Raw genomic sequence first — 6,114 nt, 5'->3', positions numbered from 1 at the left:
ATCCCCATCCCCACCCACCGCCCCCCGACCCTATTGTCACCCCCCTCTCCATCCCCAAATCCTCCCCCCCCACACTCCGCATCTCTCCCCCCCTCCACCTCCCCGCAGCCCACCCCACGGGGGTCGCGCCCCGCTGCGGAGCCGCGGCTCCCCCCGTAGGGTAGGGACACGGGAGGGGGGACACACACGGGGGGGGCAGCTGCTGTCGCCCCCCATGGGGCTTTGTGCGTCCCCACGGGGGGTGGGGGGCAGCAGCGGACCCGTCCCGCGTGGGGTCCCCACGGGGAGCCCCGGGGGGGCACCGCCGCCGCCCCTCCGTGCGCCCCCCGTGCCGTGGGGATGCTCCGGGTGGGGTGGGATAGGGGGGACCGGAGGGGACCGGGGGGGACCGGGGGGGGGGGGGCCGGGTGGCGGCGGGCAGCGCGGGGGGGCAGTGGCACCTGCTGGCCGCGGCGCCTCACTGCACGCTCCGGCCCCCGGGGCCGCGGCACCCACGGGAGCTCCCAGCCCACGGCCGAGCCCCAAAAGCCACCCCCCCCCCCCCCCCCCGGGGCTCGTCCTCCTGCCCCTTTCCTTCCCAGCTCCCCGCTGTTTCTCCCCAGCCCCATAAGCAGGAGGATGGGAGGGGGGCTGTGGTGCCCACGCCTGCCCCATGGGGTGCCTAGGGGGTGTTTTTGGCCAGCTGCAGCAGCAAAAAATGTCCAAAAACGGGATGTTTTCGATGGGGAAGCAGAGGTGACGTACCTGGTGGCCCCAAGGATGCCAGCTCCCCGCACGCAGCTCGCTCACCCCTACGGCACACGGGCTGCAGCCCTGACCCTCACGGGCTCCTCGCTCTCATTTTCAGCCGGCTTTAATGATGCTCACGCCGTGCTCCAGAGCCAGGCAGCTGGTAATTAATCGGCGCGCCAGGCACTCGGGCCAATGAACGGATTTGCTCCGCGAGATGGAGGAAGCCCTGTCAGCTTCAGCTCCGCGCCCTGCCGGTGTTATAAGCCAGGCCCAGGAGTGGCGATGCCCAGCAGACAGAGCAGGGTGGGAGATGGATGGGGTCTGGGAGCGCAGAGCCTGTGGGGCTGGCACAGGATGGAGAGGTGGGGGAGCGTGGGACCCACTGTGCAGCACGCCTGGGAAGGTGGCAAGCCGTGGGGAGTGACTTAAAACCTGTACATTGAACCCAAAGTGATGTGCATGGACCTGGGTACGTGGCAAGGCGATGCTGGGCGTTGGGGCCATCTTCTGCTTTCTGCTGGCTGCCGGGAGCTGCGTGCTCTGCAGGACATGGGGTTCTGCCTCTGGCACCGGGGATTGGTCTCCCTTGGGTGCAGGATCAGCAGGGGCTTCAAGTCACCCCAGCAGAAGCCTGGGGACAGCTGGGAGCACGCTGCGCTCATCTCCAAGAGGAAACCTGGCACATCAACGCACTTTCCTTACATCACCACCACAGCCATGTGTGTGACATCTTGGTGACAATATTGACACCTCTGGAGCCCCGGCAGCACCCCGCAGTGCCTGCAAAGCATCTCAGCAACGTCACATCTACCTCCTACCTCCTCTGCAGGTTGTCCTATAGCTCTGTATGGCAGGCAGATGGGAATGCCAGGGCTGCTGAGCACCCCCAAGATGCCCCACAGCAGCCTGCAGCACACACGTTCCTACAGGATGCCATCTTATGAGCTCATCCCGCACTTTATGGTAATTTGTAATAAAGCCTCAGCTCTCAGAGTCCTGGGATTTGCAAAGAACTGTGAATTTGTAGCCTGTGGAAGACTAGAGAAAAGCTTCAGGGGAAAGAAAAACAAATAGTAAATAAAATTTTTATATCAATCCCCCGGCATTTGCATCCAGATGCTCAGCTTCTGAACGCGAGCTGCTAACGACGCTGGTGTGAGCGGCAAGGTCTCTGCAGCTCAAACCCCACCAAGAGCCTGATGAGAGGGCCCAGCACACAGCTCATCCTCCTGCTGTGCTGACAGCATCATGCACCGATCAGGGGATGGGAATAGGGATGGATTCAGACCGGTGGGGGACCAGGGGAAAGGGGCAAGCAGTAGCCACGGTGCAGGAACGTGTGGGCTGGGGGAGGGAGCTGCAGGTGCTCTGCAGCAGAGGTGAGCAGCTGCCTCTGTTGGTTGTGTACGGGGAGGTCTGGGCTTGGCTCGCTCGCCCTGATCTCCGTATTTGGCAGGAAGCCCTGGTTGTGGCTGTGGGTTTTGATTGTGCTGCTGGCTTTGCCTGAATTATTCAAAACAGGGTGTTGTGCGGGGAGGTTTGCTTTAGTAACCGGGCTCTGCTGGGGGTAACGCACTGAGAGCCCATGGCCTGGGATGCTCCGTGGGCTAACAACCAAGTAGCCCCTCCTAACACCTTCCAAGGGGACAGCTTTCCCCCAGGCCAAGCAAAAAACTGCACCCAAGCCACATTTTCTTTCTTTTCCTATTTTTTTTAATAGGAAAAGAAAGAAAATATCAGAGAAGAAGCAAAGATCTTCAGCAGGCAAACCTGGCATGGTTGGGTAGATCACAGTGCCACTGCCCTGTAATCCCAATGTCAGCGAACGCACCATCCATTTCCAGGGAGGCAGTGCAAGTGCTGTGATTCATCTTCTTCTTCTTAAAATAATAATAATAATAATAAATACTTTAAAAAATCATCAGAACTGTGTCTGGTCTGGCCGCCCACCCGTCTGTCCCCACCAGCTGCTCTGGGAACCCAAGCACTTGGCCCTACACATGCGTTCAAACCCACAGACCTCCCCTTCCCCATCCACTGCACTGCAGCTGTAGATTCTGCTCTTTTCCTCGACCTGACAGCGATGCCTTCCCCAGAAGCTGTGTTTTTCAACAGAGTTTGCCTGGACTCAGCTGCTGGATGTACTTTCCTGAGTTATTTGAATAAACCATCGTGGAAGGGATGGTAGCGACGGTGTCCTGCGCTCGCACCTAATCCCCTGGCGAGCAGAGGGATGCTGCCGTGGTGTCAGGTGTAGGGCAGGGAGGAGAGGAGCACACTGAATATTACCGATCGTAGCAGATCTTCCCTGCCCCGTGCCTGGCCCAAACCAGCGTGAGACAGCTCCTCTGTGACCACCTGCTCCTTCAGCATTTCTGTCACAGGCAGCTTTAAAGCCCTGCTCGCGTTTCCTCATCAGCTGCGCCGGGGTTGCCTGCCCTGTTTGGCAGGATTGCAGCCGCCAGGTTTGATTGCACAGCCCTAAATCAACAGCCAGGAGAAGCCTTTCCGTGTTGGGGCTCACAGTGCAGGGTGAGGGCTCACAGCCTCCCCCCCTGTCTGCCCATGGGATGCATCAGCCAAAATGGGCACAGAGGGGATGAAGCACAAAGCCAACAGACCACGAGCAGCTCCTGTAAGACCCCATAACAGGAAACTTTCCCTGTCAGCACCAACCCACGGCCAAGGGCCTGGCTGCAACAGGGCACCCGGGCCAGAGTTGCCTTTCTGAGGGCAGGCAGGCCTGGGCAGGCGGAGAGGTGCCATGAGCGTGGCTGGGTGCCGCTGCCTTCCCTTGTGACCTCCCCTGAGCGAAAGCAACCCAGGTTCTTGCAGCTCAGCAGGTTACCTTTCATCAGCAGAGCCAGCCCCTGTTTAAAGCAAAATTAAGGCTGCCTGGCTTTAAAGTGTTTAATTTCACAACCGGGAGAAGCAAAGGTCCAATTAGTCAGCAGGGAAGCCGTAACTCCTCGGTTCAAGCCGCACACCCCGGGGCCCGACCGCGTCCCTGCCCTTTCCCTCCCTGTTCTTCACCATCGCCGTCTGAGGCCCTGACAGCGACGCTGCCTGGGGGCCAGGGCTGCAGTCAGCACGATTCCGTCCTTCAGAGCGCCCCAGTGAGCCGTGCCCTCACGTGCCACCCCAAAAGCTGCCAGCAAAGCCAGCGGCTGGGTACAGGGAGGTCCCGGAGGTGGCTTTCCACACACAGCAGCACCAGGCAGGCTTGCTCCGCGTTTAACCCAGCTGGGCCTGTCTGAATGAAGCCGGAGTTGGAGATCAAAGGGCTCGGCGTGGCAGCAGCAGTGCTCAGAGGCTGAGCTGCGTAAAGCATCCCAGGGATAATTGCCTGAAATTGCCGGGTTCCCAGAAAGCAGAGCCCGCTGGCGCGATTCCACCAGGAGGGAGGCCGCTGGGGAGCACGGCGAGGCTCTAGGTGCTCTCACTGACTACTTACTTCACCATCTAGTGGCAAAAGCAAATAACGCGGAGAAATCATCCAGAAGCCGCAGCTGGATCTGTGAGGAGAGCTGAGTGCCAGCTTCCCCCTGGTGTCCCCACGGGTGCCTGGGAGCACGTCCCAGCAGCAGGACACAGGACACGTCCCGGCTGCCCTCCCTGAGCTCCCACCCTCCCACAGCAGCAATGACAGCCAGGGAGGAGCATGCCAGAGGGCAGCACCCAAAACTGCTCCAGTCTCCCCATCCTAATCCACCACAGTGGCTGACATTTAGGCTGGCCACCACCTCAGGACCCTCTGTCCTGCTGCTGTGCCCCCAAAGACCCCCCCTTGTCCCCAGCAGCAGCCCCGACCTCCACACAGAGCCCACCTGCCTGCTGCCAGCAAGGCCATGGGCAATCCTCCCATCGAGGCAAGCTCACACTGCCGGCAGCCACCCCTGCCCCAACACCTCCTTTCCCCTCTGGAGTGTCGGGAGCCAGACAGAGGCACCCGACGGCCACGCGAGGGAAGTGAAGCCGCTTCTCTCCAGAGCCAGGGCTCCCGTCCTGGTGCTGGTTTGCAGATGCCGCCTGTATGTGCCACAGAGGGAAATCCATCATCGTGACTGCAGCCATCCCCTCCTTGTCTACAACACAATTAACCCTGTACGGATTATAAGCTACAATAAATATATATAATTTTATTTCTTTTCCCAAGAGGCTCAAATTCAGTTTAAACACCACCCTCTGATTTATTTGCTGATTCAGCACTACCGCCTGCTTTTCAGCAACGCACAATAGCTCTCCCCAGGAACCATTTATCCTATCTGGGAATACCACCCCGAGGGCGGTGCGGTGTGACCAGCACAAGGCACTTCGAGGAGGCAGGCTGACCCGCTGCATGCGGAGAGCAGCAGCACAATGCATCCGCTTGTGCTTTCTCGATTCCAGTTTTCCTTTTCCCTTGAAACACCGCAGGTAGCAAGGGAAATTTTCTCCGGACTGAACTCACAAGCTCTGAAGCACCACATAAAACCAAGCACACAACAGCAAACACAAACCTCTGCTGCTGCACACAAACTCTATTCACCTTTTTTCTGGGAAGTAATCTCCATCCCCAGGCAGGGCAGAACCAGCAAATCCCCCCGCCAGGGCTCTGCCTCGGCACCGGGACAGAGCCTGCAGCAGGTCGGTGCTCCCGGCAGCTCCGGTGCCATCGCCACCGTCACCTCTGCCCCTCGAGGAGCAAGTGATGGGCACCACAGCCGGGAAGAGGGAAAGGAGCCATCTCCTCTGACAGCCCCGCTGTTCAGCCCATCCTTAAACGAAGGGCAGGATGGACAGGGAAGGCAGCCGTGGTGGGAAACACCTGAACTCCCCCACGGATGGGAAGCATTGAACCCTCCCTGAACTCTGCTTTCCACTCGTAGAGGCCGAGCAATTTGCTGGCTCACAGCCGCGGAGAAGTGGAAATTGCCAGGCGGCACCCAAGCGTTACCGGAGGCGCAGTCCCAAATGCAATCAGGTGCACTGACAGGAAAGCAGCGTGACCGAAATCAGGACTCAGCAACACCCTTTCATTTCAGCCAGGCTGGCAATCACCCCCAAATCCCCAGAAAGACAGCACATCGTGGATTTCGTCTGGCTTTAACCAACAGCCCTGCAAAACTGTTTGGGGACACGTTGGCCACAGGGCAGCCAGTGTGGGGCTCTCCACCCAGCCAGGATCCAGGCTCGGGGCCGCTCAGGAGGGCTCCCAGGCTTTGGGTATCAGGCCAACCAAGTCCTCTGGAGCTGAAAACCACCGCTGCTCCCCCACCACAACCCACTCTTCATTGTCCTTAAGCAGATCCAGAGACAGCAGCGGCAATGTGCAGTTACAGTAGCTTTAACCCATATCTTAAGAAAATCTCTTCATTTATTTACATTTCTGGGGAACTAAAC

The sequence above is a fragment of the Anas platyrhynchos genome, chromosome 6 (assembly GCF_047663525.1).
Source record: "Anas platyrhynchos isolate ZD024472 breed Pekin duck chromosome 6, IASCAAS_PekinDuck_T2T, whole genome shotgun sequence".
Classification (NCBI taxonomy): domain Eukaryota; kingdom Metazoa; phylum Chordata; class Aves; order Anseriformes; family Anatidae; genus Anas; species Anas platyrhynchos.
Note: the sequence above shows the minus strand (reverse complement) of the source record.